At 35.8% G+C, this 12,062-nt stretch overlaps 1 non-coding gene across 1 annotated transcript; it reads left to right on the top strand.

The window, feature by feature from the left end:
* The first annotated feature begins 10,994 nt into the window (after positions 1–10,994).
* Positions 10,995–11,099, top strand: LOC120099404 (U6 spliceosomal RNA). Its single transcript, XR_005498594.1, has one exon. It is a non-coding gene; the product is annotated as a U6 spliceosomal RNA (small nuclear RNA).
* The last annotated feature ends 963 nt before the right edge of the window (positions 11,100–12,062 follow it).

Raw genomic sequence — 12,062 nt, 5'->3', positions numbered from 1 at the left:
CCAAGTGGATCAAGGACCTCCACATCAAACCAGACACACTCAAACTAATAGAAGAAAAAATAGGGAAACATCTGCAACACATGGGCACTGGAAAAAATTTCCTGAACAAAACACCAATGGCTTATGCTCTAAGATCAAGAATCGACAAATGGGATCTCATAAAACTGCAAAGCTTCTGTAAGGCAAAGGACACTGTGGTTAGGACAAAACGGCAACCAACAGATTGGGAAAAGATCTTTTCCAATCCTACAACAGATAGAGGCCTTATATCCAAAATATACAAAGAACTCAAGAAGTTAGACCGCAGGGAAACAAATAACCCTATTAAAAAATGGGGTTCAGAGCTAAACAAAGAATTCACAGTTGAGGAATGCCGAATGGCTGAGAAACACCTAAAGAAATGTTCAACATCTTTAGTCATAAGGGAAATGCAAATCAAAACAACCCTGAGATTTCACCTCACACCAGTGCGATTGGCTAAGATCAAAAACTCAGGTGACAGCAGATGCTGGCGAGGATGTGGAGAAAGAGGAACACTCCTCCATTGTTGGTGGGATTGCAGACTGGTAAAACCATTCTGGAAATTAGTCTGGAGGTTCCTCAGAAAATTGGACATTGAACTGCCTGAGGATCCAGCTATACCTCTCTTGGGCATATACCCAAAAGATGCCTCAACATATAAAAGAGACACGTGCTCCACTATGTTCATCGCAGCCTTATTTATAATAGGCAGAAAATGGAAAGAACCCAGATGCCCTTCAACAGAGGAATGGATACAGAAAATGTGGTACATCTACACAATGGAATATTACTCAGCTATCAAAAACAATGAGTTTATGAAATTCGTAGGCAAATGGTTGGAACTGGAAAATATCATCCTGAGTGTGCTAACCCAATCACAGAAAGACATACATAGTATGCACTCAATGATAAGTGGCTATTAGCCCAAATGCTTGAATTACCCTAGATCCCTAGAACAAACGAAACTCAAGACGGATGATCAAAATGTGAATGCTTCACTCCTTCTTTAAATGAGGAAAAAGAATACCCTTGGCTGGGAAGGGAGAGGCAAAGATTAAAACAGAGACTTAAGGAACACCCATTCAGAGCCTGCCCCACATGTGGCCCATACATATACAGCCACCCAATTGACAAGATGGATGAAGCAAAGAAGTGCAGACCGACAGGAGCCGGATGTAGATCGCTCCTGAGAGACACAGCCAGAATACAGCAAATACAGAGGCGAATGCCAGCAGCAAACCACTGAACTGAGAATAGGTCCTCTATTGAAGGAATCAGAGAATGAACTGGAAGAGCTTGAAGGGGCTCGAGACCCCAAAAGTACAACAATGCCAAGCAACCAGAGCTTCCAGGGCCTAAGCCACTACCTAAAGACTATTCATGGACTGACCCTGGACTCTGACCCCATAGGTAGCAATGAATATCCTAGTAAGAGCACCAGTGGAAGGGGAAGCCCTGGGTCCTGCTAAGACTGAACCCCCAGTGAACTAGTCTATGGGGGGAGGGCGGCAATGGGGGGAGGGTTGGGAGGGGAACACCCATAAGGAAGGGGAGGGGGGAGGGGGATGTTTGCCCGGAAACCGGGAAAGGGAATAACACTCGAAATGTATATAAGAAATACTCAAGTTAATAAAAAAAAAAAACAAAGCAAAACAAAACAAAACAAAAAAAAAGAATATTTGGCTATCTTTTTTATCCTATTTTTTCTACAAACATAAGATGTGAACAAGTGTGAAAGTATTAATTACCAATTTTATTTATAAATTAAGATCTTACCAAGTTCTATGTATTGTTTCTGAATAATGCAAATATTAAGAGAGAACTTAGCTGTATCTATTTCAATGTAACATAAATATTATGGTAGGTAGTAAAATATATTTTAATTACTAGGAAATAAATTAATTATAAACATAGTAGATTACTAGTGAAATTACAATAATTCAAGGTTTATCTACATTTTCATTACATCTGCATTTCTGCAGTTTTGAAAATTGTTTATACAATGAATACATATAATTCAACATAAGTGATTTAAAATATGCATAGTAACCAGACTCTGAAATACACTGTGAATTTTATTATATCTTATATTATGTCTGTCATAATATTGGGGATTATTCATTTATTTGAACAAACAACATAAATAAAAATCTGTCACATACAATAAGCACAAATCTTGTCTGCAGTTCCATCCCACTCTTGGACAAAGCCACATATAGTGTTACTGAGAGTTTCTTATTATACTTAACAATTTGAAAAAAATAAATGTTTTTATTATTTTACAATATTGTAAGCAAACAGGTTGCTCATGTACTAAATTACTTAAATTACTAGAATTTAAAGGTAAACTATATTAATAGGCACAATAAGCCAGGTTTACAGAATGTTTTTACTGGGTCATGAAAATACTCTATTAATATATACAATGTGTTGAGTGTAACTGTCTCCATAATTTGTGACCTCGAAAATTGCGTACACAGGGAGTAAATTGTATATTATCCATGTGGTTATAATGACTCAGGATTATTTTGTTAGAATGAAATTATGTTGAATAAATGGTATTTCTCATTAATCCTATTACAAGCTATCCAAAATACAAATGGTGGAAAGTTTTTACTGTTTTTTAAAACATTTTTATTAATTCATTTAAAATCACATGCATCATATTTTGAACACATTCACCACTCACCTACCACTCCCTGACCTTCTCATTCATGGAAAAAATTTATCAAATAAATTTGTGTGCTAAGTCTTTCACCAATTTTAAATGAGTATTAGAACACTTAAAACTACACAAACATTAAGCCACTGTGTATCCATTAAGACCACAAAACTGTAAAAAGCAGTGAATAGTGACAGTATAAAATTGCTGTTGCTAGAGGGAGAGAAGTATCTACTTACAGAGGCCAAAAAGATAAAGCCTCCTGTGTGAGATTGCAAAAGAAAACTTAGTAGTGAATCCTATGTGGGTATATTAAGACCCAGAGTCAGGAAGGAAAGTTCAGAGTATAAGAATGACATGTTGGAACATCTATAGTCACTGTAATGAGTTTTCAACTCCTATCTTTCAAAGCTTATCTTCTATAATGGTATGTGCTGCTATACTAGTGTCTCACAAATTACATAAAAATTCCTTCTGGAAAAACATTTGTAAAAGTCATCTATTTAGTATCATTCCAGTTTGCTGTTGCTCTAGTAGACACTGTATATTGCTTTACTTTAAAACACCTCTGCTGGGTTTGAGTGCATTATTGTCATGATTCTATAAAATTTATTTTGCTTTTAACCTTATAAAATGTTTATTGTTGAAAGTAGAAATTTCCAATATAGTATATTTAGTAGACTTCATATTACATCTGTCATATCCCATCTCTACATTTCTCTTCATCTTTAGATAGAAAATCATTGCTGGGCATTGTTAGTGTTTCTACAGATACATTGAATAGAAAATTGTGGCATGCAGGTGTATGCTTTTGCTTTTATTGTTCTGGTATCTATGACTTAAAGTTTTCTACTTGTCATATGACTCTTATGCTTGGATCCTTTTCTATGTTTGAGGAAATTATATATTGAAATAAAATGTTATTGTTTGGAATTCATTTTTGTTGCCTAGACATTGCAAGCTATAGTGTGTTCAGGAAAATGTTACTAGTCCTGTAAATGTGTTTTGCGTATTGAGTTTCAAGGTTACTAATGTGGGTACATTATGGGAATGTTTTCAATGCCACTTATCATTCAAAATATTACTTGACTGACTCAAGTGAAATGTCATGTATTAATTGTAAAAAACTTAATTACTTTGATCTAAAATTTATTACCATCCCAGTAAGACTTCACAAAATATAAACACAAATAGATCTTAAATTCTATGAGGTCATTATCTGATTTCAACACCTATTTAAATTGTGACTTATTCCTATTAGTTTTTTTATTAACTTGAGTATTTCTTATTTACATTTCGAATGTTATTCCCTTTCCCGGTTTCCGGGCAAACATCCCCCTAATCCCTCCCCCTCCCTTGTGGGAAAAAGATTGGATAAAACACCTTACTGAGGACAATAGTAATCCTCCTAATCCAACCCCTTATCTCTGTCCCTTGTCTAACCTCCTTTCTGTTTTTATTCACTGTGTGCACACTGGTCCTATTGTCTATGGTTATCCTCAGCCATATACTTGACTTTCATATTTGAAAGATGTCACAGATATTCATCTATGTATAGCCTAGATTTCTCTGGAATTTAATGTATTAAGCCACAATATGGTCAATTGATAGCAGCAAAGAAATCATTATGTGAAATTCACTTATTCTTTTATATGTTGGTGACTATTAATGGATTTGGCAACTCTTCATAAAATAAAAGTAGAATTGTAATTTATCCTTTACATATTGTTGTCCAAAAGTAATGGAATGCTAATATTGAACATAAAGACCAACCTGATGAAGTACAGCTGAACATATATTTGACTACCAACTTTTGTATAAATCACCAAAGTAGAAATATATGATTGAAAATAGTTTACTAGAATAAAAATCATCAAATGTCTAAAGAAAGCTGTCTGATTATACTTGAATAAAAGATACATGAAGTTGTAAAGGGCACACCATGAAAAAAATTAACAAGCAGACTTTATTCTAAAATTTAAATTTCTGAAGTCATTTATATTACAGAAACAAAATAATTTCACTTGCTCTTTCAATAATCAGTAGTATTAAATTAATTAGTAAGATATTACAAGTACAGTAGCTTAATCATATTTTTAAGTATTCGGTGTAAATATTGGAGAAAGAGATATAACTATGTTTATAGTTTGATTGTTTCTATAGCTGAAAACACCTAGAGAAAAGAGTAGATATAATATGAAAATGTAGTAATTTATCAGGTTAGAAATGTAAAATAGAGCCAATTTGCATTTACATTAGCAACAGATCAGTTGAAAATTTAACTTCACACTGATGTCAAACTTGATAGGATACCAAAAACTAAAGTCAACATTAAAAGTCAGTTTCCTGTATGAAATAATAGTACTAACTTAAGAACAACTAATCTGGAATGTTCTATATTCTTGAAAAGAAAGGCAGAGTGTACAGCTGTGCTTTATCATATTTAGAGAGGGATTTTAAAGTGAATATAAAATAATGCATTCCATATAGTTATGTAGTTGACAACTGATACTGAAAAGAAGAGCAGATTCAACTCGGAACAAAGAGAAGACAATTGAACATATGGCCCCACAAGAGCTGCACATGTACTTTAGCATCAGTCAGAATCATATATCTTATCCTATAAACAAAGAGTAGTCAAAAACACAGTACAAGCTGAGATATGAAATAAGAACCATTGGGAATTCTTAACATTAGATTTAGGATGTAATCTTAGATACAGAAATAAACCCAAAATACAGTAAAAATCATAGTTTATCTTTTATTAAGGCTTCTATTTTCAGCATATTATTAAGTAAATTAGGAGACAAAATACATGTCAGGATATCTTCTTTCCAAAAATTTTTGTAAAGAATTATGAACATGCAGAGTAAATTTAAATAATATGATAGAATAATCAATATTAAGAAAAAATGATTAATGGACTCAGGGAAATATGGATTGAAGGAAACTAAATGTTATTGCTCATGAAATGTCATTAAATGTTTATGAATTGTATAATTTGAACTATAATGCAATAGAGATTAAAAATATTAGGGTTGCAAAATATTCCCACCATAATAGCATATCAGGATATTATGATTTAAAAAAAATGAAAACATCCCACTACAAACCATTAGAATGATAGAAATTAGAAGACTGATGACTCCAAATGTTCACAATGAAGAGAGGAACAGTAAATCCATTAGTTTCTTCTACACGTACAATACTGTTAAATCACTTTGGGAAAGAGTTCTATTATCCCTTATAAAATCTAACATATTTTCAAATCTGTAATCCACTTTCCACCATGCCTGTACACAATTATTCAGAATATATCCTCATAATTGCAAAAACATGGATGGAAGCAGGAAAAACTTCAATAAGTAAATATTTGGATAAACAAATTCACATATATGATGAAAAATAAGTTATTAAACTGTGAAAATATGGATGGAGGAAAGTTAAATGTTATTTATGGTGAAATAATAAAAATTATATAGTGTAGATTTTCTCCTACAACAAGTAGTGGTAAAGGAAAAAACATTAATGATTGCATAGAGGCAGTGATAAATATATGAAGCAAAGGGGAAATCTTAATAAAGGGAAATTATTCTGTTGAAATTGTGATATTTTCATACAGTTGTTAAAATGAATATAATGTGCAACACAATGTGCAAATCTTGAAGTACTGAATGAATGACTCTGTGTGTCTGTGTGTGTGTGTGTGTGTGTGTGTGTGTGTGGTTATGTGTGTGTGTGTGTGTGTGTGTGTGCTCATCAGATGTATTAAATGTGTCTTGGTAACACAGTAACGCAAGGTCATGACAAATAACCTGCATTGGTGGGAAGGACAGGGGAGAAAACAAGCAATATATTAATTTATGTTAATCAAGAATCATAAATATTTTAAATTATTTTTATGACCATATTTGGTAACTAAATCATTAGTTAAAACATGCTAGGTTCAGAAAATGATGAAAAAGATAGTATAAAATAAGCAATTTGACATATTTAGAACCTTACAATTTTATATAATAATTATGCAACAAGTAGCATGAGCTACTTCATATTCTTTCTTTCTTTTTATTGGTTACTTCATTTATTTACATTTCAAATGTTGTCATCCTTCCCAGTCTCCCCTCCACAAACCCCTACCTCTTCCCCCTCCCCTCTGTCTCTAAAAGGGGATTGTTCCTCCTACCTACCCACTCCTGTTTCACCACCCTAGCATCCCCCTAAACTGGAACATCAAGCCTGCACAGGACCAAGGGCCTTCCCCCCCCATTGCTGCCAGATAAGGCATCATATTATTTCTAATATTATTTATGTTTGCAATATTAGTATAGTAATGGTGTTATCATAACTGAATCTAAAATTAGCACAATTGATGAGTGTAAGAAAAAAGTACTCAACAGGCAATTGTTACTAAGAATTGGCAAATTCATCAAAAACAATGTGTTGCTATCCTCACAATATAAGAAATGATATTTAACTTCTGGGCCAGCAACTCTGCCCATACAGATTCAGTACACCAAACCCCATCCCAGAGATAGCTTGACTGCCAAGAGGTCTATAACAGCCAGGCTCACAGGTTAGATACCCCTGCCTCAATGCCTGGCTTAATTTGCTGCCTGTAGCTCTTCCCAGTTTAGACCCAGAGTTGAAGACCTTGTACCAGAGGCAGTCTGATTTAAAGAGGTCCATCATAACTAGGCTCACAGGAAGGGCAAGCTCTACACAGTCAGAAATAGCAAGGCCAGTAAATCCCTGAGATAACCATATGGCTAGAGGCAAGTGCAAGAACATAATCAAGGGAAAACAATGCCACTTGGCAACCAATGTCAGAACCTAGTTCTCCTGGCATAGCAAGCCAAGGAAGCCCTACCCCACCTGAAAAGAAACATTCTGACCTAAAGTCCCAACTCATTAAGTTTATAGAGAACCTTAAAGAGGACATAAATAACTCCTTTAAAGAAATACAGAAAAACACATGTAAATAGGTAGAGGACCTTAAAGAGGAAACATGTAATTCCCTTAAAGAAATAAAGGAAAACACAAACAGGTGAAGGAATTGAACAAAATGTTCAGCATCTAAAAATGGAAATACAAACAATAAAGAAATCACAGAGAGGCAAATTGGATATGGAAAACATAGGAAAGAGACCAGGAGTTACAGATCCAAGCATCACCAACAGAATACAAAAGACAGAAGGGAGAATCTCAGGCATAGAAAATACCATAGAAGATATTGACACAACCATAAAAACAATACAAAGTGTAAAAATTTCCTAACCCAAAAACATCCAGAAAACTCAGGACACAATGAAAAGGCCAAAGTTAAGAATAATAGGAATAAAAGAGAGTGAAGACTCCCAATTCAAAGGGCCAGAAAAGTATCTTCAACAAAATCAAAGTAGAAAATCCCCTAACCTAAAGAAAAAGATGAACATAAATGTACAAGAAGCCAACAGAACACCAAAGTTATTGGACCAGAAAAGAATTTCTTCCTTTCACAAAATAAGCAAGAGACTAAATACATTGAACAAAGAAAGAGTATTAAAACCAGTAAGGGGAAAAAGGCCAAAAACATATAAAGGCAGACATATAAGAATTATACCAGATTTCTCAACAGAGACTCTAAAAGATAGAAGATCTTGAACAGATGTCATGTAGACCCTATGAGAACAAAAATGCCAGCAAAACTCTCAAGTGCCATAGATAGAGAAAACCAAGATATTCCATGAAAAAGCCAAATTTACATAATATATTTCCATTAATCCAGCTCTATAATGCATGATAGAAGAAAAATTCCAACACAAGTAGAGAAAGTACATCCAAGAAAAACCAAGAAATTAATTATCTCACAATAATCCTAAGAGAACCATACAAGCATAATACCATACCTGGGAACAAAAGTATCAGGAAGTAACAATCACTGATATTTAATATCACTCATTATCAATAACTCAATTCCCTAATAAAAAGACAAAAGCTAACATACTGGATAAAAGTATCCAGCATTTTACTGCATAGAGGAGACATACCTCAGTGACAAAGACAGACATTCCTTAGAGTAAAAGACTGGAAAACATTTTCCAAGCAAATTGCCCCAAGAAATAAGGTTTAGTAGCCATTCAAATATCCAATAAAATAGACTTACAACCAAAAGTTACCAAAAAATATAAGAAAAGACATTTCGTACTTATCAAAGGAAAAGTCCACCAAGATGAAATCTCAATTCTGAACATCTGCATTCCAAATGCAATGACAACCACATTTGTAAAACAAACAGTAGTAAAGCTTAAAACACACATTGAACCACACACAATAATAGTGGCAGATTTCAATAGCCCACTCTCACCAATGGACAGTGTTAGTTAGAAGGTAGCTAATTTCTGGACAGATCACACCAGGCCAGCACAGTCCCAGGAGAAGAGGTTTTATTGCTTGGGTGTTGGGGAGAAAGGAAGAGAAGAAAGAGGAAAAGGGGGGCGAGGGGTCAGGGTCTCAGTCTTTTATTCAGGCTGTGACATAGATGCCAAGAAATGAATGACAGGCACAGGTGAGGTGTTCACCAGGAGTGTGTGGCGATTGCCATGGCAACATAAGCAAGAGGGTTCTTGTTACCTAGGCATGACATCATTGCAGGATTCAGAGGCTACCTGTAAAACTACTTCAAATGACAACATAACTCCTCTTTTTTTATCATAAAGAGAAGGGGAAATGTGGGAAGCCCTTTGTGAAGTGGGAATATGTTGTTGTAAAAATATAAAAAATAAAAAAACATAGGGTTGTCTTTTTATCCTGCTAGGTTTGCCCACAGTGTCCCAAGGTATCTGCTAGATATTTTGGAAGAAACACATCCCAACTCCGAGGCGGCCCAGTGTCTCCAGCCACCGCACACTTTCCTACACTCAAACTGTCACATAAAAGAACATACAACACAATAATCTTTGACCCAATTGGTAAGATATAATTGCCCACTTAAACAAACAAAGCCCGGTACCATCCATCCCTTGAGAACATTAATAACAACCTGTAAATACACAGAATGCAATCTTAACATCAGTCTCCATTGTCCTGCCATGTCTTCTCTCTTTCTCCCTCATGTCTCTTCTCCTCTTCCTTCAAACTTCTCTCCCACCCATCCTTTCTTCTTCTCCAATGACAGGCCTCCTTCTATCCTGTATCTGCCCCTCACCTCTATTTTACAAATTCAATGGGGAGAAGTTTCTGGTGAAGTCACCTGTTTCCTGAATAAGTGACTAGGCAGCTGTCCTTGGGACAGTGGAATTAGCATCAAAATACAGATAACTCCAGGGCAAACCATAGCAGGAATAGGGGCATTGGATCTCTTAAAATGCTTCCTGCTGTCTAGCGGTGTTACCAATTTTAGGGTGTAGCTGACTTTCACTATCAAGTCCACTTGAAAATCATTTACATCAGGCTTCTCTGTGGAGAGTAGTTGGTAATCCTGTAAAAGGAACTGATTGTTTGGTTAGAAGCTTTTTGAATTTGTCATTGAAGGAGTATGGAAGCAAGATTAATGAGGCAGGGAGCAAACAGTAATGCCAAGAAAACGAAGAGAAAAGGTATTAAGAAGGGTTGTGTCTATTTCTATATAGAGTTTTTCAAACTCCAGGAATTGGATGCCTTATGTTCTCTGCAATTCTGGATGTCTCATTTTAACTGCAGGGTTTTATTTCTTTATATCCCAGATTCATTGACATAGAAACTACATTCTTGGAGAAACAGGCAAAAGACCACCTTTCTTAGCTGCTAGAACATGTAGTCCCTGTCAGTTCTGAAGCACCACTGCTGCCAAAGAATCTATCTCTTTCTGGATGGTGAGCATTGTTTCAGACAATTATTGAAAACTATAGTCAAGCTGAAAAAGAGAACTTACTGTATAGGGTTAGAGAAGTAGTCAGTCCTTCCTTTCCAGCACCAGTAACGATAACTATTCCTGCAGTGACCCGGAGTGGCATAATCTGAACTGCTCTCGTTTTGTGCTGGCATCATGTCTATAACTAAGTTTGGTAGAAGCTCATTTCCATGGACTGATCCTAGTTCAGGGAACAGGAATGCCAACATGCAAATGCCTGACTGGGTGGAAGGTAAGCAATGATATAAGTGAATGCCACAGACTTGATATATATTGGACTGCATGCCACCTTGACAGGCATGAAGTATCAAGAGTTGTGGTTCTATTGTAGTCTACGGAGCTTAGCATACCTACAGGACGTGTCCCAGATGTCTTTAAACAGTTTAATATTCCAAAAAAGAGGGATAGAGAAAAGATTTGGGGTCATGACAACATAAGAGTCAGGTCTAGTTTCACCAGCACATATACTAAAATTGGAACAGTACAGAGAAGATTAACATGGCCCCTGTGCAAGGATGACATGCAAATCGTGAAGTGTTCCATTTATAAAAAAGAGTCAGGGCAGGTGAGGATATTTGGAAGTATCACTGGAGTCTGTAATTGGCAAATGTGAGGTAGTTCCACAGGGTACACATAGCCAGCACTCTTTAAATCTACCAGGTCAGGTGACATTAAGCACTTGGTATGCTGAGGTCAGGGTCTAAAGCAAAAGGCAAAATGACAAGTTAGTGCCATTTATGAAGAGGGGTGTAAAGGAGGTAAGGACCTCAAAGGAGTGTTTGATTGCTTCTATTTTTCCCATATTGAGAGATTGAGCAATTGATACTTATTTTCTCCGGATATGAAAAGTACTTACTGAAAATCTGGCTTGGTTTTTATGATAGAGCTTACCAACAACTCCTGTTTCCCACCTGGGATTCCATGGGTCTCGTACATAGAAGAAGAGGGTCTTGCATTGTTGATAGAAGATGTGATCAGTCTCTGATACTAGGATATTTATCTGGCAAGACCAATATGTGCAGCTCCCATATTTGTCTGACCATATTTTACAATCATCTTTCATCTTGCCAAAGAGGAACCAAACAAAGAGGTCATAATATTTAGATGGAATGGTGGATATAGGAATGACAGCAGTTTGGATCTGTTCCAGTATCAAGCTATGGAGCAGTTTCCTCACCCTATTTGGAAAGACTGTTTGTTATCAGTGGGGGTTTCTTGATGGAAATGAACAGCAAGAGGAGAATGAGAAACTCATGTCTAATCCAGGGGGGTGGAGCACAGCTGCCTAAGTAGAGTCTCATTTACCTAGGATTGGGGACAATGTAGGTGGTCTCAATGTCTTCTGAAGTTTAAGAGAGCAGGATCGTGTTGAGGTTGATATGTAGGGAGAAGTGTCATTTTGAGGTGGAGGGGGTGAAAGGTTTGAGGTGAGGCAGGAACACCCAATGAGATAGTCCCTCATGCTTAGCAACTATAAAAAAAAATTACCCTGAAAGGGCCCTACCATTTAGG

The sequence above is a fragment of the Rattus norvegicus genome, chromosome X, assembly GCF_036323735.1.
Source record: "Rattus norvegicus strain BN/NHsdMcwi chromosome X, GRCr8, whole genome shotgun sequence".
Taxonomy (NCBI): Eukaryota; Metazoa; Chordata; class Mammalia; order Rodentia; family Muridae; genus Rattus; species Rattus norvegicus.
The sequence above is the reverse complement of the archived record's forward strand: the minus strand, read 5'-3'. Positions and strand labels throughout refer to the sequence as shown.